The sequence below is a fragment of the Bombina bombina genome, chromosome 2, assembly GCF_027579735.1.
Source record: "Bombina bombina isolate aBomBom1 chromosome 2, aBomBom1.pri, whole genome shotgun sequence".
Taxonomy (NCBI): Eukaryota; Metazoa; Chordata; class Amphibia; order Anura; family Bombinatoridae; genus Bombina; species Bombina bombina.
This window is the reverse complement of record NC_069500.1, coordinates 649,194,866-649,221,593: the sequence shown is the minus strand read 5'-3', so window position 1 is coordinate 649,221,593 and position 26,728 is coordinate 649,194,866.

Below are 26,728 nucleotides of genomic sequence, written 5' to 3'. Positions count from 1 at the left end.
AAGATAAAAAAAAACTACCATTACAAAAAATAAAAAACACTAAAATAAAAATAAAATAAAAAAACCTACCATTACAAAAAATAACAAACTAACGGCTAGATTTAGAGTTTTGTCGGTAACGACCCGCGTAGCTAACGCTGGCTTTTTTCTGGCCGCACCTTTAAAATAACTCTGGTATTGAGAGTCCACAGAATGGCTGCGTTAGGCTCCAAAAAAGGAGCGTAGAGCATATTTAACGCCACTGCAACTCTCGATACCAGAGTTGCTTACAGACGCGGCCAGCCTCAAAAACGTGCTCGTGCACGATTCCCCCATAGGAAACAATGGGGCTGTTTGAGCTGAAAAAAACCTAACACCTGCAAAAAAGCCGCGTTCAGCTCCTAACGCAGCCCCATTGTATGCTATGGGGAAACACTTCCTACGTCTGCACCTAACACTCTAACATGTACCCCGAGTCTAAACACCCCTAGCCTTACACTTATTAACCCCTAATCTGCCGCCCCCGCTATCGCTGACCCCTGCATATTATTATTAACCCCTAATCTACTGCTCCGTAAACCGCCGCTACTTACATTATCCCTATGTACCCCTAATCTGCTGCCCCTAACACCGCCGACCCCTATATTATATTTATTAACCCCTAATCTGCCCCCCACAACGTCACCTTCACCTGCCTACACTTATTAACCCCTAATCTGCCGACCGGACCTGAGCGCTACTATAATAAAGTTATTAACCCCTAATCCGCCTCACTAACCCTATAATAAATAGTATTAACCCCTAATCTGCCCTCCCTAACATCGCCGACACCTAACTTCAATTATTAACCCCTAATCTGCCGACTGGAGCTCACCGCTATTCTAATAAATGGATTAACCCCTAAAGCTAAGTCTAACCCTAACCCTAACACCCCCCTAAATTAAATATAATTTTAATCTAACGAAATTAATTAACTCTTATTAAATAAATTATTCCTATTTAAAGATAAATACTTACCTGTAAAATAAATCCTAATATAGCTACAATATAAATTATATTTATATTATAGCTATTTTAGGATTAATATTTATTTTACAGGTAACTTTGTATTTATTTTAACCAGGTACAATAGCTATTAAATAGTTAAGAACTATTTAATAGCTAAAATAGTTAAAATAATTACAAAATTACCTGTAAAATAAATCCTAACCTAAGTTACAATTAAACCTAACACTACACTATCAATAAATTAATTAAATAAAATACCTATAATTATCTACAATTAAACCTAACACTACACTATCAATAAATTAATTAAATACAATTCCTACAAATAAATACAATGAATTAAACTAACTAAAGTACAAAAAATAAAAAAGAACTAAGTTACAAAAAATAAAAAAATATTTACAAACATTAGAAATATATTACAACAATTTAAAACTAATTACACCTACTCTAAGCCCCCAAATAAAATAACAAAGCCCCCCAAAATAAAAAAATGCCCTACCCTATTCTAAATTACTAAAGTTCAAAGCTCTTTTACCTTACCAGCCCTGAACAGGACCCTTTGCGGGGCATGCCCCAAGAAGTGCAGCTCTTTTGCCTGTAAAAAAAAACATACAATACCCCCCCCCCAACATTACGACCCACCACCCACATACCCCTAATCTAACCCAAACCCCCCTTAAATAAACCTAACACTAAGCCCCTGAAGATCACCCTACCTTGAGTCGTCTTCACCCAGCCGAGCCAAATTCTTCATCCAAGCGGAGCAAGAAGAGGTCCTCCATCCGGTAGAAGTCTTCATCCAAGCAGGGCAGAAGAGGTCTTCCATCTGATTGAAGTCTTCATCCAAGAGGCATCTTCTATCGTCATCCATCCGGAGCGGAGCGGCAGCATCCTGAAGACCTCTGACGCGGAACATCCATCCTGGCCGACGACTGAACGACGAATGACGGTTCCTTTAAATGACGTCATCCAAGATGGCGTCCCTCGAATTCCGATTGGCTGATAGGATTCTATCAGCCAATCGGAATTAAGGTAGGAATATTCTGATTGGCTGATGGAATCAGCCGATCAGAATCAAGTTCAATCCGATTGGCTGATCCAATCAGCCAATTAGATTGAGCTCGCATTCTATTGGCTGTTCCGATCAGCCAATAGAATGCGAGCTGAATCTGATTGGCTGATTGGATCAGCAATCGGATTGAACTTGATTCTGATTGGCTGATTCCATCAGCCAATCAGAATATTCCTACCTTAATTCCGATTGGCTGATAGAATCCTATCAGCCAATCGGAATTCGAGGGACGCCATCTTGGATGACGTCATTTAAAGAACCGTCATTCGGCTAGTAGGCGTCGGAAGAAGAGGATGTTCCGCGTCGGATGGAAGATGATGGCTCCCGAAGAAAGAAGATTGAAGATGCCGTTGATAGAAGACTTCATCCGGATCATGGACCTCTTCAGCTCCCGCTTGGATGAAGAATTCATCCGGATCATGGACCTCTTCAGCTCCCGCTTGGATGATGACTTCAGCCGGATCATGGACCTCTTCAGCCCCGCGCTTGGATCAGGACATCGGAGGAGCTCTTCTGGATCGATCGGTGAACCTGGTATGGTGAAGATAAGGTAGGAAGATCTTCAGGGGCTTAGTGTTAGGTTTATTTAAGGGGGTTTGGGTTAGATTAGGGGTATGTGGGTGGTGGGTTGTAATGTTGGGGGGGGTATTGTATGTTTTTTTTTACAGGCAAAAGAGCTGAACTTCTTGGGGCATGCCCCGCAAAGGGCCCTGTTCAGGGCTGGTAAGGTAAAAGAGCTTTGAACTTTAGTAATTTAGAATAGGGTAGGGCATTTTTTATTTTGGGGGGCTTTGATATTTTATTAGGGGGCTTAGAGTAGGTGTAATTAGTTTAAAATTGTTGTAATATTTTTCTTATGTTTGTAAATATTTTTTTATTTTTTTTAACTTAGTTCTTTTTTATTTTTTGTACTTTAGTTAGTTTATTTCATTGTAGTTATTTGTAGGTATTGTATTTAATTAATTTATTGATAGTGTAGTGTTAGGTTTAATTGTAGATAATTGTAGGTATTTTATTTAATTAATTTATTGATAGTGTAGTGTTAGGTTTAATTGTAGATAATTGTAGGTATTTTATTTAATTAATTTATTGAGAGTGTAGTGTTAGGTTTAATTGTAACTTAGGTTAGGATTTATTTTACAGGTAAATTTGTAATTATTTTAACTAGGTAGCTATTAAATAGTTCTTAACTATTTAATAGCTATTGTACCTGGTTAAAATAAATACAAAGTTACCTGTAAAATAAATATAAATCCTAAAATAGCTATAATATAATTATAATTTATATTGTAGCTATATTAGGATTTATTTTACAGGTAAGTATTTATCTTTAAATAGGAATAATTTATTTAATAAGAGTTAATTTATTTCGTTAGATAAAAATTATATTTAACTTGGGGGGGTGTTAGTGTTAGGGTTAGACTTAGCTTTAGGGGTTAATACATTTATTAGAATAGCGGTGAGCTCCGGTCGGCAGATTAGGGGTTAATGTTTGAAGTTAGGTGTCGGCGATGTTAGGGAGGGCAGATTAGGGGTTAATACTATTTATTATAGGGTTAGTGAGGCGGATTAGGGGTTAATAACTTTATTATAATAGCGGTGCGGTCCGGTTGGCAGATTAGGGGTTAATAAGTGTAGGCAGGTGGAGGCGACGTTGAGGGCGGCAGATTAGGGGTTAATAAATATAATATAGGGGTCGGCGGTGTTAGGGACAGCAGATTAGGGGTACATAGCTATAATGTAGGTGGCGGCGCTTTGCGGTCGGCAGATTAGGGGTTAATAAGTGTAGGTAGCTGGCGGCGACGTTGTGGGGGGCAGGTTAAGGGTTAATAAATATAATATAGGGGTCGGCGGTGTTAGGGGCAGCAGATTAGGGGTACATAAGTATAACGTAGGTGGCGGTCGGCAGATTAGGGGTTAAAAAATGTTAATCGAGTGGCGGCGATGTGGGGGGACCTTGGTTTAGGGGTACATAGGTAGTTTATGGGTGTTAGTGTACTTTAGAGCACAGTAGTTAAGAGCTTTATAAACCGGCGTTAGCCCAGAAAGCTCTTAACTACTGACTTTTTTTCTGCGGCTGGAGTTTTGTCATTAGATTTCTAACGCTCACTTCAGACACGACTCTAAATACCGGAGTTAGAAAGATCCCATTGAAAAGATAGGATACGCAAATGACGTAAGGGGATCTGCGGTATGGAAAAGTCGCGGCTGAAAAGTGAGCGTTAGACCCTTTTTTTAATGACTCCAAATACCGGCGGTAGCCTAAAACCAGCGTTAGGAGCCTCTAACGCTGGTTTTCAAGGCTACCGCCAAACTCCAAATCTAGGCCTAAATTATCCAAAACAATAAAAATGATTCCTATTCAAATACCTAATAATCTATAATAAACTACCAAGGGCCCTTAAAAGGTTAAAAAGAAAAAGCTAAAAAAGAAAAACACAAAGACCCACTAACATTACAAACCTCCACCCCCCCAAACCCACAAAACAAAAATAAAGTTAAACCTAATCTACCCATTGCCCTGAAAAGGGCATTTGTATGGGCGTTGCCCTTAAAAGGGCATTCAGCTCTTTTACTGCCCTTAAAAGGGCATTCAGCTCTTTTAAGAGTGCCCACCCTAATCTTAAATAAAACTCACCCAAAACAAAAAACAAACATTACACAAAATAACAAACAAATTATCAAAAATAATAAAAATGATTCCTATTCTAATACACATTTAAAAAAAACACCCCAAAATAAAAGAACCCTAATCTATAATAGACTACCAATAGCCCTTAAAAGGGCCTTTTGTAGGGCATTGCCATAAAGAAATCAGCTCTTTTTCTAACAAAAAATACAAAGACCCACTAACATTTCAAACCCCCACCCCCCCAACCAAAAAAAATTATCTAAAAACCTAATCTACCCATTGCCATGAAAAGGGCATTTGTATGGGCATTGCCCTGAAAAGGGCATAAAGCTCTTTTGCTGCCCTTAAAATGGTATTCAGCTCTTTTAAGAGTGCCCACCCTAATGTAAAAAAAAATCCACCCCAAAAAAACCTTAAAAAAAATCTAACACTAACCCCTCTTTAGGTACTCACAGTTGTTGAAGTCCCGCTTGAACGATCTTTATCTCGGCGGCTCCATCTTCATGCAGGCGGCATCTTCATCCAGGTGACTCCATCTTCATCAATCGCGAGACCGGCATCTTCTTCATCCCTGCAGAGGCGGAGCGGCGATGCGTGGAAGCGGAGGTCCAGGCAAAGTTCCAAGTGGAGGTCCAGGCAGAGGTCCATCGATCCGACATGGAGGTCCTCTTCATGAGATCGTCCACCACGCACTGGAGGATTGAAATGTAAGGTACCATTGCATTCCTATTGGCTGAAAAATTTGAATCAGCCAATAGGAATTAGGACTGCTAAAATCCTATTGGCTGTTCAAATCAGCCAATAGGATTAAGAAGCTCTCATTCTATTGGTTGATTCAAATTCAAAATTTTCAGCCAATAGGAATGCAATGGTACTCCCAGTATAAAAGGGGTACCTTGCATTTCAATCCTCAGTATGTGGTGAACAATCGCATGAAGAGGACCTCTATATCAGACCTCCACCTTGGACCTTCGCATGGACCTCCACCTTGGACCTTCACCTGGACCTCTGCCTCCATGCATCACAGCTTCACCTCTGCAGGGATGAAGAAGAAGCCAGTCTTTTTTTTAGATAAAGGGTTGGGCACTCTTAAAAGAGCTGAATGCCATTTTAAGGGCAGCAAAAGAGCTGTATGCCCTTTTCAGGGCAATGCCCATACAAATGTCCTTTTCAGGTCTTTTAGATAGTTTTTTTATTTTGTGGGTTTGGGGGGGGGGAGGTTTGTAATGTTAGTGGGTCTTTGTATATTTTTTAGAGAAAGATCTGATATCTTTAGGGCAATGCCCTACAAAGGGCCCATTTAAGGGCTATTGGTAGTTTATTCAAGATTAGGTTTTATATTTTAGGGGTGTTTTTTTTAAATGGGTATTAGAATAGGAATCATTTTCAATATTTTTGATAATTCCTTTGTTATTTTGTGTAATGTTTATTTTTTTCATTTTGGGGTGTTTTTTTAGATTAGGTTGGGCACGCTTAAAGAGCTGAATGCCCTTTTAAGGGCAGTAAAAGAGCTGAATGCCCTTTTAAGGGCAATGCCCATACAAATGCCCCTTTCAGGGCAATGGGTAGATTAGGTTTAACTTTATTTTTTTTTTGTGAGTTTGGGGTGGGAGTTTGTAATGTTAGTGGGTCTTTGTGTTTTTCTTTTTTAGCAAAAGAGCTGTTAACTTTAGGGCAATGCCCTACAAAAGGCCATTTTAAGGGCCAACAAAAGACCCTTTTAAGGGCCCTTGGTAGTTTATTATAGATTAGGGATTTTTTTTTATTTTGGGGTGGGTTTTTAAAAAGGGGTATTAGAAGAGGAATATTTTTTATTGCTTTGGATAATTTTTTAGTTTGTTATTTTTTGTAATGATAGGTTTTTAATTTTTTGTAATTTTAGTGTTTTTTATTTTTTGTAATGGTAGGTTTTTTTATTTTGTAATGGTAGTTTTTTAATTTGTAATGGTAGGTTTTTATGTAAGGCAGCTTAGGTTTTTTTATTTTACATGTATTTTTTTATTTTACATAATAAGTTTGTATTTATTTTAACTAGGTAGTTAGTAAAAAACTATTTTTTACTAACTGGTCTACCTAGTTAAAATAAATACAAATTTACCCGTGAAATAAAAATAAAACCTAAGCTAGCTACAATATAACTATTATTTATATTGTAGCTATCTAAGGTTTTATTTCACAGGTAGGTTACTTTGCATTTAGATTTAAATAGGTATTATGTGGTTAATAATTTAAACTTTAAGTCAGGTCTATTTAAATTATGTTAAAGTTAGGGGGTGTTAGGTTTAGGGTTAGGTTTAGGGGTTAATATAGTTTAATTTAGGTTGTTGCAATGTGGGGGCTGGCGGTTTAGGGGTTAATTAATAGGTTTATTTAGTGTAGGCAATGTGGGAAGGTTCGGTTTAGGGGTTAATAGGTTTAATTAGTGTCGGCAATGTCGGGGAACAGCGGTTCAGGGGTTAATAGGTTTAGTTAGTGTTGGTGATATTTGAGAACAGCGCTTTAGGGGTTAATAGGTTATGGTAGAGCTGGCGATGTGGGGGGTGCGGTTTAGGGGTTAATAGGTTTAGTTCATGTCGGCGATGTCAGGGAACTGCGGTTTTTGGGTTAATAACTTTATTTTGTTATTTAATTAGTGTCAGTGATGTGGGTGGCGGCGGTTTAGGGGTAATAGGTTTAAGTAGTGTTAGTGATGTGGGGGGATGGCAATTTAGAGTTTAATAGCTTTATTCAGTGACGGCGTGAGTGGCAGCGGCAGTTTAACATAATTTTGTTTCGGCAATCGCCGGAACATTAGTTAGAAATAAGGATTCGGTCCATAATAAGGATTCGGTCCGACATTAATAATAATTCGGTAACAGTTTCGAATGCATCCAAATTTCAAAATTTGGGACGACACGAATAAATTCTGAAACCGAATTACCGACACATACTAAATTATTATGAATGACTCTAACCTAATTTTTTTATGTCCTGAATCGAAAAGAAATTAAGCAAACCGAATTTTTCAATCACGCTCAAGTCTAGTGAAGATATAAGAGAGCAATTACTTAAAACAACAAAAAATAGAGGATGAAAAAAAAATCATAGACTTATATATAATATGCTTAGCTCCCAGGTACAGAAAATTATATGCAAACATTGGTATGTGTTAAAGAACTGTAACCCTGAGATTAAGGAATTCCAGGATTATACTAGGGCCGCATATAAGAGACGTACCAATATCAAAGATATGTTAAAGCTGATGTAGGCCCAGGTAACATAATTAAACAACAATATATTTCCAAAAAGAACAATGGCTGTTATCCATATTTGGGTTGTTCCCATTGTAACAACATGATCAAGGAATCAATTTTTGTACATCCCCAAACAGGTAAAAAATACCAGATTTCATGTTATTTAACTTGTAACATTGAATATGCCATTTATTTGTTAAAATGTCCCTGTGGTTTAATTTATATTGGAGAAAAGACCCATATAGTATGTTTAAGAATAACGGAGCACAAATCAAATATAAGGAGGCAAAATATTAAATCCCTAGTAGCGTTAAACTTTATGCAAGCAGGCCCAATCAACTTAGGTTCCAGATAACAGAGCAGGTATTGCCTTTTAGAAGTGGGGGAGACAGGGAGCAATATCTTAAACAAAGGGAATCTTTTTGGATTTTCCATTTAAATACTCTAATATCAGTGGGTATGAATAAAGACTATGATTTATCAGTGTTTCTGTAGATATGAATAGGATTGTGTATCTATGCTTCTAAATTATGTATAGGTTGATTGTGGATTTTCTTATGTGTTATATGATAAGTGAATGGGTTAATGTAACTCATGGGGGGGTGTCCCCACTGAGTATATAAGGAGGAAGCGAGAGGTTGTTAGCATGGCATGATTAAGGGTGTGTACCCGAAACGTTGCTGCTGTTTCACAGTTTGAAGCTGAAATTTTGAGTGCTGCTGCCTTCTTTGCTATTTTTTACCAGTATAGTAGCAGTTGGGTTGAATTGAGGTCTGTGGGACCAGGGCAGTTTAGTATAAAGGAGGCCTAGTTTAGTTTTTTTAGCTACAACACTAGTAGCTATGAAATACAGGGGTTGGTGTTATAGCAATTTGGGTAAAAAAACTTCCTGGAAACTCGATATAGCGATCAATTTTTAGGAGCTGGTATTATTTAGAGATATGAATATAGCTTGTTGTAACTACATAATAGCAATGTGAGTATAAAGCGGTTGTTAACATGAACTTATTGTAAGTAGTGATGTCGCGAACATAAAATTTTGCGTTTGCGAACCGTGAACTTCCACAAAAGTTTGCGAACGGGCGAACCGGGCGAACCGCCATTGACTTTAATAGGCAGGCGAATTTTAAAACTCACAGGGACTCTTTCTGGCCACAATAGTGATGGAAAAGTTGTTTCAAGGGGACTAACACCTAGACTGTGGCATGCCGGAGGGGGATCCATGGCAAAACTCCTACGGAAAATTACATAGTTGATGCAGAGTCTGGTTTTAATCAATAAAGGGCATAAATCACCTAACATTCCTAATTTGTTTGTAATAACGTGCTTTAAAACATCAGGTATGATGTTGTATCGATCAGATAGTTTAAGGGTTATGCCCGCTTCACAGTGACAGACCAAACTCCCCGTTAAAAGCACCGTAAACAGTCCATTTGCACAACCGCAAACTCCCCATTTGCACAAGGTTGGATACCAAGCTAGCCATGTCCCGTTCCTTGTCCTCACTGATGTCATTGAAGGTCTCTTCCTCCACCCAGCCACGTACAACACCAAGGGTCCCCGAAAGGTGACAACAAGCCCCCTGGGACGCCTGCTGTGTTTGGACTCCCACCTCCTCAAAGCCACCTTCCTCCTCTGACTCCTCTTCTTCAGACTCCTCTCTCTGCATTGCCTCTCTCTGCATTATTATAAGGTGTGTTAAGTAGTACTATCCTATAATTTTAATCCCTGTTACGTCCCCTATCAGGGGACGTGTATATGGCATGGCTTTTAGGAACCGGGAGATGGAAAAAGATGCTTGGTCGGTCCTCCTACTTCAAATTTGGGGCACTGCACGTGCAATCTACTGTGCCACCAGATATGAGTGGTGTGTTAAGTAGTACTATTCTTATCAGTTTAATCCCCGTTACGTCCCCTATCAGGGGACGTGCATATGGCATGGATTTTAGGAACCGGGAGATGGAAAAAGATGCTTGGTCGGTCCTCCTACTTCCAATTTGGGGCACTGCGCATGCAATCTACTGCGCCACCAGATATGAGTGGTGTGTTAAGTAGTACTGTTCTTATCAGTTTAATACCTGTTACGTCCCCTATCAGGGGACGAGTATATGGCATGGATTTTAGGAACCGGGAGATGGAAAATTATGCTTGGTCGGTCCTCCTACTTCAAATTTGGGCACTGCGTGTGCAATCTACTGTGCCACCAGATATGAGTGGTGTGTTAAGTAGTACTATTCTTATCAGTTTAATCCCTGTTAAATCCCCTATCAGGGGACGTGTATATGGCATGGATTTTAGGAACCGGGAGATGGAAAAAGATGCTTGGTCGGTCCTCCTACTTCAAATTTGGGGCACTGCGCATGCAATCTACTGCGCCACCAGATATGAGTGGTGTGTTAAGTAGTACTATTCTTATCAGTTTAATCCCTGTTACGTCCCCTATCAGGGGACGTGCATATGGCATGGATTTTAGGAACCGGGAGATGGAAAAAGATGCTTGGTCGGTCCTCCTACTTCAAATTTGGGGCACTGCGCGTGCAATCTACTGTGCCACCAGATATGAGTGGTGTGTTAAGTAGTACTATTCTTATCAGTTTAATCCCTGTTACATCCCCTATCAGGGGACGTGTATATGGCATGGATTTTAGGAACCGGGAGATGGAAAAAGATGCTTGGTCGGTCCTCCTACTTCAAATTTGGGGCACTGCGCGTGCAATCTACTGTGCCACCAGATATGAGTGGTGTGTTAAGTAGTACTATTCTTATCAGTTTAATCCCTGTTATGTCCCCTATCAGGGGACGTGTATATGGCATGGATTTTAGGAACCGGGAGATGGAAAAAGATGCTTGGTCGGTCCTCCTACTTCAAATTTGTGGCACTGCACGTGCAATCTACTGTGCCACCAGATATGAGTGGTGTGTTAAGTAGTACTATTCTTATCAGTTTAATCCCTGTTACGTCCCCTATCAGGGGACGTGTAGATGGCATGGATTTTAGGAACCGGGAGATGGAAAAAGATGCTTGGTTGGTCCTCCTAATTCAAATTTGGGGTACTGCGTGTGCAATCTACTGTGCCACCAGATATGAGTGGTGTGTTAAGTAGTACTATTCTGATCAGTTGAATCCCTGTTACGTCCCCTATCAGGGGACGTGTATATGGCAAGGATTTTAGGAACCGGGTGATGGAAAAAGATGCTTGGTCAGTCCTCCAACTTCAAATTTGGGGCACTGCGCGTGCAATCTAATGTGCCACCAGATAAGAGTGGTGTGTTAAGTAGTACTATTCCTATCAGTTTAATCCCTGTTATGTGCCTTTTTTATTGGTTTGGTTTTTGAAGCCACAGTGGTGCACCAGAGGCCAGAAAAATTAGGCATGTACACATGCCTGAAAAATTAGGTATTGTTGCAGCCGCTGCTGTAGCAGCAGCCAGAAAAATTGATGTTTGTTTCCCAGGCAGAAAGTGCCCTAAAACATTGCGGCTTGAACCCTAGTTGATGGCGGATAAGTCACGCAAGTCATCCGGCATTCAGAGATAAAATACAGCAGCGTGTGGACCATTTTTAACCCAAGGCAGTTCATCTCATCAGGCCTTTTTTAGTCGAATGTATTGCCCAATGTCAGTCCCTTCGGGATCCATCCATCATTCATCTTAATAAAGTTGAGGTAATTTAGACTTTTTTTACCTAGGCGACTTCTCATTGAAGGTTTCTTCTTCCCCCCAGCCACGTACAACACCACGGGTACCAGATAGGTGACAACGAGCACCCTGGGATGCCTGTTGTGGTTGGTCTTCCTCCTCCTCCTCAAAGCCACATTCCTCCTCTGACTCCTCTTCCTCACAATCCTCTTCCAGCGTTGCCGCTGGTCCAGCAAGCGATGCTGATAAGGCTGTTTCTGGTGGTGATGTTGACCACAACTCTTCCTCTTCCTCTTCACGCTCATCTATGGCCTGATCCAGCACTCTTTGCAGGGCACGCTCCAGGAAGAAATCAAATGGTATGATGTCGCTGATGGTGCCTTCGGTGCGACCGACTAGGTTTGTCACCTCCTTAAAAGGACGCATGAGCCTATAGGCATTGCGCATGAGCGTCCAGTAACGTGGCAAAAAAATTCCCAGCTCCGCAGAGGCTGTCCTAGCACCCCGGACATACAAATAGTCGTTAACGGCTTTTTCTTGTTGGAGCAGGCGGTCGAACATTAGGAGTGTTGAATTCCAACGTGTCGGGCTGTCGCAAATCAAGCGCCTCACTGGCATGTTGTTTCGCTGCTGGATATCTGAAAAGTGCGCCGTGGCCATGTAGGAACACCTGAAATGGCCACACACCTTCCTGGCCTGCTTCAGGACGTCCTGTAAACCTGGGTACTTATGCACAAAGCGTTGTACAATCAGATTACACACATGTGCCATGCACTGCACATGTGTCAACTTGCCCAAATTCAATGCCGCCACCAAATTTCTTCCGTTGTCAGAAACCACTTTGCCGATCTCCAGTTGGTGCGGAGTCAGCCACTGATCCACCTGTGCGTTCAGGGCAGACAGGAGTGCTGGTCTGGTGTGACTCTCTGCTTTGAGGCAAGTCAACCCCAAGACGGCGTGACACTGCCGTATCCGGTATGTGGAATAATACCTGGGGAGCTGGGGGGTGCCGTTTATGTGGAGCAAGATGCAGCAGCAGAAGAGGACTCAGCCGAGGAGGTTATGGAAGAGGATGGAGTAGGAGAAGTAGAGGAGGTGGCAGCAGGCCTGCCTGCAAGTCGTGGCGGTGTCACCAACTCCTCTGCAGAGCCACGCATTCCATGCTTGGCAGCCGTCAGCAGGTTTACCCAATGCGCAGTGTAGGTGATATACCTGCCCTGACCATGCTTTGCAGACCAGGTATTAGTGGTCAGATGGACCCTTGCCCCAACACTGTGTGCCAGACATTTTTTTGAACGCCTCAGACTCCACCAGTTTGTATGGTAAAAGCTGGTGGGCTAAGAGTTCAGACAAGCCAGCTGTCAGACGCCGGGCAAGGGGGTGACTTTGTGACATTGGCTTCTTACGCTCAAACATGTCCTTGACAGACACCTGAATGTGGGCTGATGAGCAGGAACTGCTCAAGGCAAGAGACGGAGTGGCGGATGGTTGAGAGGGGGCAAGGAGGACAGCAGTGGTTGACATGGCTGAAGATGCTGGACCAGGAGGAGGATAGGCTTTGAGTTTGTGTGCTGCTTGTACTCATGTGTTGATCCCATAGGCGTTTGTGATGTGCGATCATGTGCCTTCGCAAAGCAGTTGTACCTAGGTGGGTGTTGGACTTCCCACGACTCAGTTTCTTTTGGCACAGGTTGCAAATGGCATCGCTGTTGTCAGAGGCAGACACACACAAAAAATGCCACACTGCTAAGCTCTGCGATGACGGCATTCTGGTGGTGGCAACAGCATGCGTTGATTGGCGTGCTGTCTGGCTGACCCCGGGTGCCGATGCATGCTGTCTGACTGTGCCACTAGCTCCTTGCGACGACCTCCCCCTGCTTCCAACTCGGCTCCTCCTCCTCCTCTCTGTCTCCCCATCTGAACTTTCCCCCTGTTCTTCTCTTCTAGCGGGCACCCACGTGACATCCACGGACGCATCGTCATCATCAACCGCTTCACTTGTATCTGACAACTCAACAAAGGAAGCAGCAGCGGGTACAACATCATCATCATCACACCGTACGTCCATGTCTGTAATGCTGCCTGACTGAGACATACCACTGTTATCTACATCCTCTGTCAATGATGGTTGCGCATCACTCATTTCTTTAAACTGATGTGTAAATAACTCCTCTAACAGATCAAGTGAAGCGGCTGTGGTGCTAGTGTTGGTGGTGGTGGCATGCGGGCGAGTGCTAACTTGAGAGGTGCCCGAAGCTAAGATGGAGGAGGATGGTGCGTCAAGGTTCCGAGCGGAAGCTGTAGAAGATTGGGTGTCCTGTGTTAGCCTGTCAACTATGTCCTCAGAACTTTTCGAGTTCATGGTACGTGGCCTCTGAACACTGGGCATTATTCTAGGGCCAAAGGGAATCACAGCACCACGACCATGACGGCACCTGCGGGATGGCCTGCCTCTGCCTGTCATTTTTTTTTAAATGTACACTTACACTACTATTAAACAAGATATGAGTGGTGCCACTGGGCAAGTGGGCACAGTATACGCTGTGAGCCTGAGACAAAAAAGGAGACTGATGTTTCACAGTCCTAAAAGTGTTTTTTTTTTTTTAAATGTACACTTACATTACTATTAAACAAGATATGAGTGGTGGCACTGGGCAAGTAGGCACAGTATACGCTGTGAGCCTGACACAAAAAAGCAGACTGATGTTTCACAGTCCAAAAAGTTTTTTTTTTTTTTTAAATGTACACTTACACTACTATTAAACAAGATATGAGTGGTGGCACTGGGCAAGTGGGCACAGTATACGCTGTGAGTCTGACACAAAAAAGCAGACTGATGTTTCACAGTCCAAAAAGTTTTTTTTTTTTAAATGTACACTTACACTACTATTAAACAAGATATGAGTGGTGCCACTGGGCAAGTGGGCACAGTATACGCTGTGAGCCTGACACAAAAAAGCAAACTGATGTTTCACAGTCCAAAATTATTTTTTTTTTTTAAATGTACACTTACACTACTATTAAACAAGATATGAGTGGTGCCACTGGGCAAGTGGGCACAGTATACGCTGTGAGCCTGACACAAAAAAGCAGACTGATTTTTCACAGTCAAAAAAGTTTTTTTTTTTTTAAATGTACACTTACACTAGTATTAAACAAGATATGAGTGGTGGCACTGGGCAAGTGGACACAGTATATGCTGTGAGCCTGACACAAAAAAGCAGACTGATGTTTTACAGTCTAAAAAGTTTTTTTAAAAAATGTACACTTACACTACTATTAAACAAGATATGAGTGGTGCCAATGGGCAAGTGGGCACAGTATACGCTGTGAGCCTGACACAAAAAAGCAGACTGATGTTTCACAATCCAAAAAGTTTTTTTTTTTTTAATGTACACTTACACTACTATTAAACAAGATATGAGTGGTGCCACTGGGCAAGTGGGCACAGTATACGCTGTGAGCCTGACACAAAAAAGCAGACTGATGTTTCACAGTCAAAAAAGTTTTTTTTTTTAAATGTACACTTACACTACTATTAAAAAAGATATGAGTGGTGGCACTGGGCAAGTGGGCACAGTATACGCTGTGAGCCTGACACAAAAAAGCAGACTGATGTTTCACAGTCAAAAAAGTTTTTTTTTTAAATGTACACTACTATTAAACAAGATATGAGTGGTTGCACTGGGCAAGTGGGCACAGTATACGCTGTGAGCCTGACACACACGCTGGCAGGCAACTGCAATTAGATTACACAAGCAGACTGATGTTTCACAGTCAAAAAATGTTTTTTAAATTTACACCACTGTTACACCAGATATGAGTGGTGGCACTGGGCAAGTGGGCACAGTATAAGCTGTAAGCCTGACACACACGCTGGCAGGCAGGCAAGTGCAATTAGATTACACAAGCAGACTGATGTTTCAGTCAAAAAAGTTTTTTTTTTTTTAAATTTACACTACTGTTACACCAGATATGAGTGGTGGCACTGGGCAAGTGGGCACAGTATACGCTGTGAGCCTGGCACACACGCTGGCAGGCAGGCAACTGCAATTAGATTACACAAGCAGACTGATGTTTCACTGTCAAAAAAGTTTTTTGTTTTTTTATTTACACTACTGTTACACCAGATATGAGTGGTGGCACTGGGCAAGTGGGCACAGTATACGCTGTGAGCCTGACACACACGTTGGCAGGCAGGCAGGCAACTGCAATTAGATTACACAGGAAAAAAAAGCAGCCCTAAAAAGGTCTTTTTGGGGTGCTGTCCTTACAGCAGAGATCAGATGAGTCCTTCAGGACTGTAGTGGACACTGAATACACTAGCCTAGCTATAGATTTCCCTACTAAATCAGCAGCAGCTACACTGTCCCTTCTCTCACTAACAATGCAGCTTCCGAATGAATCTAAAATGGATGCTGTCCAGGAGGTAGGAGGGTCTGGGAGGGAGGGTCTGCTGCTGATTGGCTGGAATGTGCCTGCTGACTGTGAGGTACAGGGTCAAAGTATTACTCAATGATGACGAATAGGGGGCGGATCGAACATCGCATATGTTCGCCCGCCGCAGCGAACATGCTATGTTCGCCGGGAACTATTCGCGACATCACTAGGTAAGACATTTAATTTGTCTATGACTTTTTAGAAGCCATTAATTGTAATAATTATTTAAATTTGTGCTGGTTGATAATGTTAATTGCACACTTTCATTTATTAATCATGCAAGGTTTTTGAGACAATAGCTAATTAAATATGATTTATTAAAATACATACACTGTTTCCCATGTTCTTAGGCAAATTGTTTAGGAAAAATGAAAAGGAAAATTTTCTAATTATTATCTGTTTCTTTCTTTACTGAATTGCCAACCTTGGTAATAATAATTTATTCAAGCCTTTTTTGTCTAAAAAAACATAGCTTCCTAGCTGCTTTCTAACTACTACTTGCACAAACTGAAAAAACCTAACTAGGTTTTCATTGTCAAGATTCAAATTTACATCAAATATGAGATGGGCATAAATATTGAAATAAAAACAATATGAGGGGAAAAAATCAGTTCCGCTCACGTTATCCTGCACTTCTCTAATTAACATGTATTGCTAAAAAGAATAGACAATCCAAACTAGTGTTCACCATTCATTACAACTGACAAATATTTGTTTAGCTAGAAATTAAACTGCAGATGTCAGACAAATTACTGTTATCTTCCTGCAGTTTCCAGCAACCATTCATAAGCATTTGCATGCCGCATAAAGAAATTTAATGAGAGAGAAATGAATGGTTGCAAGTATGTATGTGTGGATACTTTAAATAAATAGATTACACTGTTTGTTAAATCCATTCTGAAAAAATGTGTCATTTTTAAACAATATAATTTTTTCAGCATTCTAGACAAATAAAGTTAGATTATCACTATAATATGAAAATGACTTTATATGAAAGTACCATGTAGGTATGTTTGTATACAATGACTTCTAAATAGAAATCACTATCCTTATATTTATTTTTAATTCATTTCATTATCCTTTTGCAATAAAATATGTTGCTGATGAGATGTGGATATTTGTGTTTAACAAATTTTTTCAGCTGAAAATTTTCAGTTATAAATGATTAGATCATAATACTCATTAGAAAACAAAAGCATTTATATAATATCAAAATGTGTGACTGTTCTAGCATTACCTACAGTATGTTATTCAAAAATATCAGAAACAGCTACATATTATTTAAAGTGTCTATTTATTACCTGTTATTAAGATATGGCTACCATATATACAACAGATGTCACACTCGCTAGGACAACTAGTGATAGTTATAATTTCCATCTATATATTGAATTTATTGCTCTATTAAACAGTATTAATGTGAAATTTGGTTCCAGTTATTCAAGAGCAATAGTTATATCTACAATAACTGTTACTTAAACTTCAGTATCACAACGTTATGCCACAATGATGGCCGTTAGATAGCCAGTTATAAATAACATTATCCACATAATAAACGGGACATTTTTAGCTACTTGATATACAGTGGTGAATATCGATCTATTTATTACAAATATTTGAAACATAGATCTTCGTTGTAATGGTTCCAGCAACTCAAGAGCAATAGCTATACATATAATAATTGTTATTTAAACTTAAGCAGTACAACGTTATGCCATAACGATAGATAACCAATAATAAATAAATAGTATTGTCCACACAATCTACTGGACTGTGTTAGCTGCTTGATATATGGTGGTGAATAACAATTAATATATTTATTTATTACAAAAATTTAAAGCTGAAGAGATACAATGTTGGAACAAATGTGACCGTAGCCACTAGAGGGCGCTAATACAACCAATATGATATGACAAGAGGTAGAGTCCTCCTTATGTATATGTACACTAACAGTGTCAGTAACCAAATGTGGTGCTACGCCTAATAGGTCTATAACACAAGAGTATTACTTGCTGACCCCTAATATGTGAAAAAAGCTGCACCTCTTAATGACAAAATCCAAATATGAAAAAGCGATATGAGTGTATAAAACACACAAGAGGGCGCTAAATACCCGCTAGTGAGTTAAAGGTATTTTATGCCCTTAAAGTGAATATAATATATATACAAAATGGGAATAGATCGTGGGCTCTCACCATATAGTAGATTAAGCGAATGATGTTCAGTCCCATATGTAAATACAATGTCCATACATCAAATGTCCATATGGTATTAGCAAACAAATCTCTGCCGATAATGCTGCACTTTCCTCTTTCAAGTGCCCTCTTCTCTTCTTCAAGAGGGCACTTGAAAGAGGAAAGTGCAGCATTATCGGCAGAGATTTGTTTGCTAATACCATATGGACATTTGATGTATGGACATTGTATTTACATATGGGACTGAACATCATTCGCTTAATCTACTGTATGGTGAGAGCCCACGATCTATTCCCATATTGTATATATATTATATTCACTTTAAGGGCATAAAATACCTTTAACTCACTAGTGGGTATTTAGAGATACAATGTTATAACATTGTAAAAACAACTGGATACACAGTGTGTTTTTGTGATTAGACCCATACATTTATTATCACACAATGCTACAGGAATTGTTACAGCAATCTAGTGAACTTTATTTCAGCCCTAATCTCACACAGGTGATAATAAGGAAAATAGGATTCACAAACATAATAATTGCACATTTGATGAGAATGTGCATTTGATTAACTATTCATGTGTTCAAGCATTACATACCACATGACTTTGTACTAATAGTACGCTGATATATATTCCCATTTGAGACTAGAGTGAATCAGACTCTCAACCCATATGTATTATTTTTTTTTTTTCCCAGTTAATACCATCAATATATTCCTATACTGGTACCCTCTCCATGTAGTTGTAACTGGTGGCTCTTTACAAGCAGCTACAGCACTGTGCATATTCCTGTCGATATTAAATATTGCCTTTGAAGTATAAAATATAACAGTAACTATGTCAACTGGTCTTAGTTGTTTCTAATGTGTTTCTACACTGGGTCCCTATTTTAGTTTAATTCTAATAAAAGTTATATTTTATATGTTCGTTGTCTTCTCTCCACTCAACAGTCCAGGCTGAGAGTGCTAATAGTGCAGCCTATCCTGGGGGTCTCTCCCTCACCAGTGTGTTGTGTTTGATCACTGCACAGCTCCACTCCCCTTCTTTTTTTTCTTTTTTTTTTTAACTTTTATTTTTATTGAGGTAAGAATGCATGCAAAAGAAAAACAAAAAGAGTACATTGCATTAGGATATTACAAGAGATAGATAGTTGTAGTTGGTAGCATAATCCAATTACCTCTTCTTTATATTTTGTTATAATGATTTTGGAGGCCCCTAGAAAAATAAAATATACATAAATACAAAATAGGTTTACCCCCAAAAGGAAATAGGAGAGGAGCCACTCTTGGACTCCATATTATACTCAAGTGAAACAAGGGGGTAATAGTGAGGGGCAAAGTATAGGAGAGGCCCCTTTCTAGCCCAAAATGTTCACTACCATAGAAAGGTCACATTCAGACCAATAGCTTACTATTAAGCACTTCAACTATTAATATATCATGGATATATAACTAAATACAACATATACAAACACATTTTTACAAAATACAACCAGTGTAAAGGAACACACAATGTAAATAAACTTAACAAATACCTGGGCTAAGTATCAGTAATTTTGCATTGAAAGCAGTAGCATTCATGGAGTTAGGGATAAAACTGGGCTGGTACAGTATAAGGGGTTTGGCTATATAGACAATTAAGAGTAACAATCAAAGTGTACCTGAGCTTCTGAAGAATATAATGCAACCCAGTGGTCAACTGGTAGGGCATGGGAGATGCATGGAACAAACCCAAATAGTAGCGAGATGACATGAGCAGAGTAGGGAGACTATGGGTAACGGATTACACAGCATAAGGAATATATGGGGGAAGTAAACAATTTTCTATTTGGATGTTACGGGCTCTAAAATAGTGCTGTGCATGAGGATGTACAGCCAGTGGTGGAGATATGGAGAGCCAGTGGACCTTGATATTATACAGCTTTCCAAATGGGCAGGCTATGAAGCAGAAACATGAACAGACCCTATTACATAGCTTAGGCAAGAAGTAGGTTAAATTCTAGATCAGACAACTTTCATGCAAATGACAGTTAATAGACATAGATATAAATAATATTGACATAAAGTCTTCATAAAACATATGTGTAGCCCATGTTCACCTGAGACGGCTTAGTGAGACTACACTCTTATATGGCAGTAATATAGGCAGCATCTAGACATAGAATTTGAAACTTTGTTCTTCCTTCTTGGCCACTGACAACGGGGCAGACCCTCTTGCTACTAAAGCCCTACTGCACCTTATGATATAGCCTATGTTTAAGTATAAATTGTAAGTCACCAGTAAACACTTGAGATTCAGTCTCAGCCTTTATCTCTGATTAAGTTATCCATGGTGCAAGGAAATGTCCAGTAAGACTAAAACTATGATATATAGTAAGAAAAGGTGAAAGTGATTGCCCGCTGCAAAACATATATTAGGTTATATACTTGGAAACACACAGCAGTGGTGGAGAACTGCCTATTTCAACTGTGTAATGTTCATAATGTGTCCAGCTAGGTCTTGCCAAAAACGGTGATAGATTGAGTAACAGTCTAATCGTGAAGAGAGAAGCCGACCGTTCCTGTCAGAGACTCTCAATTATCTTCGGACCCACGTGCACCATAAGCTACCCCCAGCCTCAACCCACTCCAGTTTTCCAGAAATATACCTGAGTGTCGGAATATAGGGAGTGGAAGTAGAGAAGGGTAGGAGCAAATCAAATTTGCAGAGTACATCTCCGCAGAATAGTCAAACAGTTATCAGGGCCTCTTTGAATTTGTGTCCGATCCACCTCATATGACCCCTGGTTAACGTTCAATTGCAGCATGGCAGATGAAGAAGCTTTCATTGTCGGCCCCATTAACCCTGTGGGTGCCAGTCCGCCATTCAGAAAGCTGAGCAAGTCCATCCGTAGCCCAGAAGTCAAAGACAAATGTACCTTAAAGAACGGCACATCCAGCAGAGGAGTTCTCTTCTCCATGTCATATGCTAGCTGCTCTGTCAGTAGGGCTGCAACTTGTATCACAGCTTTCTCAGACTCTGTATGCATTGGAGACTCCTGTCCAAGAGACCCCTCTCTCAGCAGTGTCGCAGTGGGTGGGTTTGAAGACAGGGTAGCGTGGTCGTCAGTATTGGTCATCTCAATACTGTGCTGGGTCTTAGGGTACTCTGACAGGACAATTAAGTAATTACTGTTGATGGTCGTACTGTCGATCTGGTCCAGGGAAATAGCTATTATAAGTCTCGGACAAAACAAAAGTTAATTCCCTTTCTATTGCCTGAAAATGATGTTGGAGTGATTCCACTACAGACGTTTCCCATCTTTGCACCAAGTCCGCCATGTTTAGCACTGAATGTGTAGCTAGCGAAACTCAAGCTCCCTTTTCTTTATGCTTGTTCCAACAGTGTTATCGAGGTTTGTATGTGGTTGTGGGCTTGATTTCGTACACAGGTTGTAGCAAAAAAGCTTTGGCATAGGTAGAGTAGCACTTTTCACTACTTATAACCCAGGATCACTCCAATCCTGGGGGGGATTATGCAGTAGCCCTAGCAGCATAGATGAACAGGCCAAGAAATCCGTCTCCACGTCGCTTAGCTGAAGAGCATAGGAAGAATCATTTTTGCGAGAAATGTTCCCAAACTCTCCCAGGGTTTCCCAAGAGCATGTAGGGCAAAACTTAGCTGATAAAAATCAATTTTGACGAAGAATACTCTGTATAACCTAGTGAGAATCGGGAGCCTCTCTAAAACATGACCTTGACTCCCCTTCTTTTATTACTGATATGAGGTTACTATTCGTATAGTCCCTAAAGTATTGGAATAACAGGGGGGCTACCTGTTGTGGTGCCACTCTACATTAGTGTGTACAAGATGTATGTTATTGTTTAACTTATGGGAATTATATGAAATGCTGCAGCATTTGTGAAATACATCCTATGTCTAAAAACCTACATTTTCGGAAAATGTTTAAAAACTAATTTTAATGCTGTGCTGTTAACCCAATGTTTGTGCAGTCGTAGAAGATTCATAGGCTCAATGCCAGCAGTCTTTAGGCCTCCCTAACAGGCCAATTTTTTAGGATTACCTTGAGTGACAGCAGGTAAAATAACCATGTTTACTAATCAGATGATTATTTCACCTGTGCTCTAGCTCAGATATCCTCAAAATATGGCCTGTTAGGGAGGTCTGAGGACAGGTATGAAATCCAGTGGTTAGAGTGATTAAATAAGTTTGACTATGACACTACAGGGAAGAAAAAAGGGTCAATTAAAATCAGTGATAAAATAGAAATTTCTAAATTAGAAATGTCACAACTTAAATTAGAAAACACTGGAAAAAAATATCAAATCCACCTTCTGCAATTTTATGCAAAAAAAAGATGAAAAGGGAGTTAAATATCAGTGTGAATATTACAGTACACTACAAATGGAACTCAGCAAGAAAGAAATGAAAACTATTGAAAAGATGGAAAAAGTTGAAGGAACACATCCAAATAAAAAAGTTCTGAAACTAAAAATAGTTGCCAGAATGCAACGTTAAATAAAGACAACATTCACGAGTTTGAGGATAATGTTAACAGTTCCAAACACAGCAAACAGAGAACTTCACAAAGCTACATGGAGTCACAGTAAATACGGATGACAGAGGTGAAAGTAACATACACACCCCCTTGTAACAAAGCCTCTTTTAAAGAAGAAACAAATTGTCCTTAGAACAAGCCTAGACAAAATCTTAAAAAAAAGAGCAGAACATTGGAGTGAGTTGACCCTTTGTTCTCCATAAAAAACCTAGTTGCCAAACAAATTTTTCTATTAAAATTGTGTCAAAACAAAAATATGGTTATTTTCGTGTTAAAAAAATACAGCAATATGGGACGGAGCCTGGCGGCAACCATGATCTTCGCATAACTCCGGAGCTACGTAATTAAGGTCTCCTGATACTGACCTGGGGATCACAAAAGCTTGCTATTATTTGTGCAAATGCTTTCTGCACCCAGAGATGTCTCTCACAACGGGAGCAGACACGGAACATGGACTATGGGGCTAAATTAAAGGCCCATACCTAACACCAGCGCCATCTTGACTGATAGCAACTGCCGCCACAAAACAGATATGAGGCCTATCTGCTAGAAACCTCCACAACAGTTAAGGCACATAGGGGCCGGTTATTTATGCACTGGTAAGTGGATGACGATTAAAGGGCTAAGTTAGAGGCCCATACTTGAGACCGTCACCATCTTAGTAGATAACGACCGCTGCCACAAAGCACACACTTTACCGGAAACCTCCACAGTAGCTATTGCATAGAGGGGCCGGTTACTCACCCAGCAAGCGGATTAAATAGAAAAGGCATAATCTGTCATTGCCACAAGACCACCATCAGTACCGATAAGGCATTAAACTACTAAGAACTCCATCATACTACACACGTGGTACTGTAAACCCTGGGATATTTAGTGTACATAACACTATCAAAGGAACACAGTGGGGTCAGGAGCAGAAAGTAGCCAACTGACCGCTGAGGACATCTGACACCCCTCCTGGGGGCCTCAATTACAAAGGGATCATCTGGTGCACCCTAGTGTATTAATTCATAATCACATAGCAGGGGGTAATTACAACAAGAAATACACAAGTTTATTTCTGTAAACAAAAGACTGCCACTCCCAAGATAAGGGAAAAAAATCGTTATATCTGACATTAAAGTGGGCCGACACCCCTGCCTAAACATCTTCACTGCATATATATCAAACCACAATGGTGATGAGACGATTGGTCAAGTCACATACCATGTCCTCATTTTTTGCCACGGAGCACTCGCCCACAGCAAGTTTGTGCAGCAAGGCTAAAACCTCTCCTGTCCCACAAGTTCAAGGCCCTGAATCTGAGCTTCCAAGTGAGGACACTACTCAAATACCAGCTGCATTGTTATCCCACTTTGCATCAAAGCAGGAAATATCTGATATATTCAGGACGTGCCTTAGAGAAGAGCTTACAGAACCTAAGCAGGAGCTACACTCCATCGGCTCCAGAGAAGAAATGCTGGAAGCAAATAATGAAGAAATAAGGGAGAACATCTTGTGAATAGATACTAGTTCCTCATCTCAACAAGAAACCTTTGATGCACTAATGGATAAAATAGATGATCTGGAAAACAGAAGCAGAAGGAAGAACTTACGGCTAAGAGGTGTCCCAGAATATGTTTTACCAAGAAACTTCCCTGAATATCTGAAAGCCATCTTCTCTAACCTGAAGGAATCATCACATACTGAAAACATCTTGTGGGTGAGGGCACTTAGGGTTCAACAGCCCAAACCTCCAGAATCAGCCCCACCTAGGAACATCATAATCAGATTCAAGAATTTCCTTGAAAAGGAAATGTTACTTAACCAATCCAGAAGACAGCAGCCAGTGAGACTCAAAGGCAATATTATCTAAATCTATCAGGATCTCTCTACAAGAACTTTACAGCGCCGAAAAGAATTATCCCCACTCACCACTTTGCTGCATAATAAGAAAGTTCCTTACAGGTGGGGTTTCCCGGTTCACCTTATGGTTATCCAAGATAACAAGAGGTTCATCTGCAACGCACCTGAAGACATGAATGCTTTCAGCAAGGATCTTGGAATTGATCCCCCATCAGGATTACAACCACTTGCTATGGAACAGCAGGCAGCTGCTAAACGACCAAGCTCTAACTTCACGAAATGGTGAACCAAGATGCCACGACACAGCAAGGCACCACAGAGAATTGACAAGCAGAACAGGAACCATCCTTCTCCAAGATCCATCCACTCGTCCAACTTTGAGGAAGGTTGACATGGAGAACTCTATGCATTCCTCTTTTTGACTGCCTTGTCTGAGAACTGAATTAATTCCAGAGGCCTATGCCAGGCCACTACACCTCTCCATGAGAAAACAGTAGGTGAATGTACACGCTAAGGTAAAGTACAATGTCCCTTAAATATATAACTTTATCACAGTACCCTTAGTTTAGTAGGGTGTTGACCATTGTTCTAAGTCAAAATTGGCATAGGCATTGTACCTGATATCACCTATCTATACCCCCAGGACACTTATACCCCCGTCCTGCCACATTTAAAGGTAGGTTGGGTAAGAACTCTTAATCACAATAATATAAGAGACATTTATGTTGGCAGTTTCCCCCCAGAATTGCATCTCTCTTTTTATGTCTAATCTTAGAATTAGAGATAAGTTTGTATTTTTTGATGTTTATAATGTTATTTATGTTTTATTGCAAAGATGTGTTTTTTGGTATTTCTTCTTGCATTTGTATAAAAGGTGCTCAATCTGTGCCAATGTGGATAAGGCTCCCAAGACATTAAGTCACTACAATCACTACATGACAAGCTCAGACATTTCTATTAGCACTTATCCTATACCCACAATTCATGTCTAGCCACACCTCTAATTCGACACACTCTCTAGTTCTCTTCTCCCAGAATGCCAAGGGTCCCAATTCACCATGTAAGAGTTCAAAAGCTCTTTCAGACATCGCAAAACGTCAGGTGGAAATACTCTATTTACAGGAAACCCATTTCAAAAAGAACCACCTACCAAGGTATTTCGGACAGCCATACACACAACATTACCACAGTACAGGACACAACAAACATTAGACGCTCACCATATGTCAAAGGAATAGTTATAGATCAAATTGAACACAAAACTTCCCTATACGCCGACAATGTCATCCTTACATTAACAGATTTAGAGACCTCTGTCCCGTCCCTCATGTCCATACTACAGGACTATGGCGAGCTGTCACACTTTTGGATTAACTATTAAAAATCGGAGTTTATCAATATAGAAACACCACACCGGGAATTGCTTGCCCTTAAAGAGCACCACTTCAAATACCAACATTTAGCACTTAAATATTTATGAGTTTATATCTCTCTGTATCTGAATAAGATAGTTTCTTTAAATTTGAATCCCCTTAAAGCACACATAATTTCCACCTTACTATCCTGGAAACATAAACCCCTCTCCTGGATGGGCATAATTAATTCGATCAAAATGATGATTCTCCCAAAAATCCTATACCTCTTTCAAACACTCCCTATCCCTATTCCAGACAAACTGCTTCATCAACTTCAAAAGATAATAAACTCCTTCATTTGGAATTATAAACGGCCCAGAATAGCCACTCAAACCCTATATTGCAATAAACATCAAGGCGGAATGGGGGCTCCAAACCTCCAGCTTTATAGGTATGCAACTTTTATGTCTAGAATAGTAGACTGGTGCAAACATGCAGGAAACATTTAAAATGTGGGACAAGATCCTAAAGTCACACAAATTGATCTCAACTCTGCAGACACATCTTATAAATAATCCTAAATCCCCCATTCAGCTACAACTGATGACTCAGAGCGCCCAAACATTACACCAATCCAAACCCTGGTATGCAGTACTAAAAAATGGCAAACTCAAAACTAAACAAGAAATCTCAAACATTTTGGGCTCTGCATACAATAATAGGCTTCTATATCATCAACTTTCCCATTACCTCCTAACACA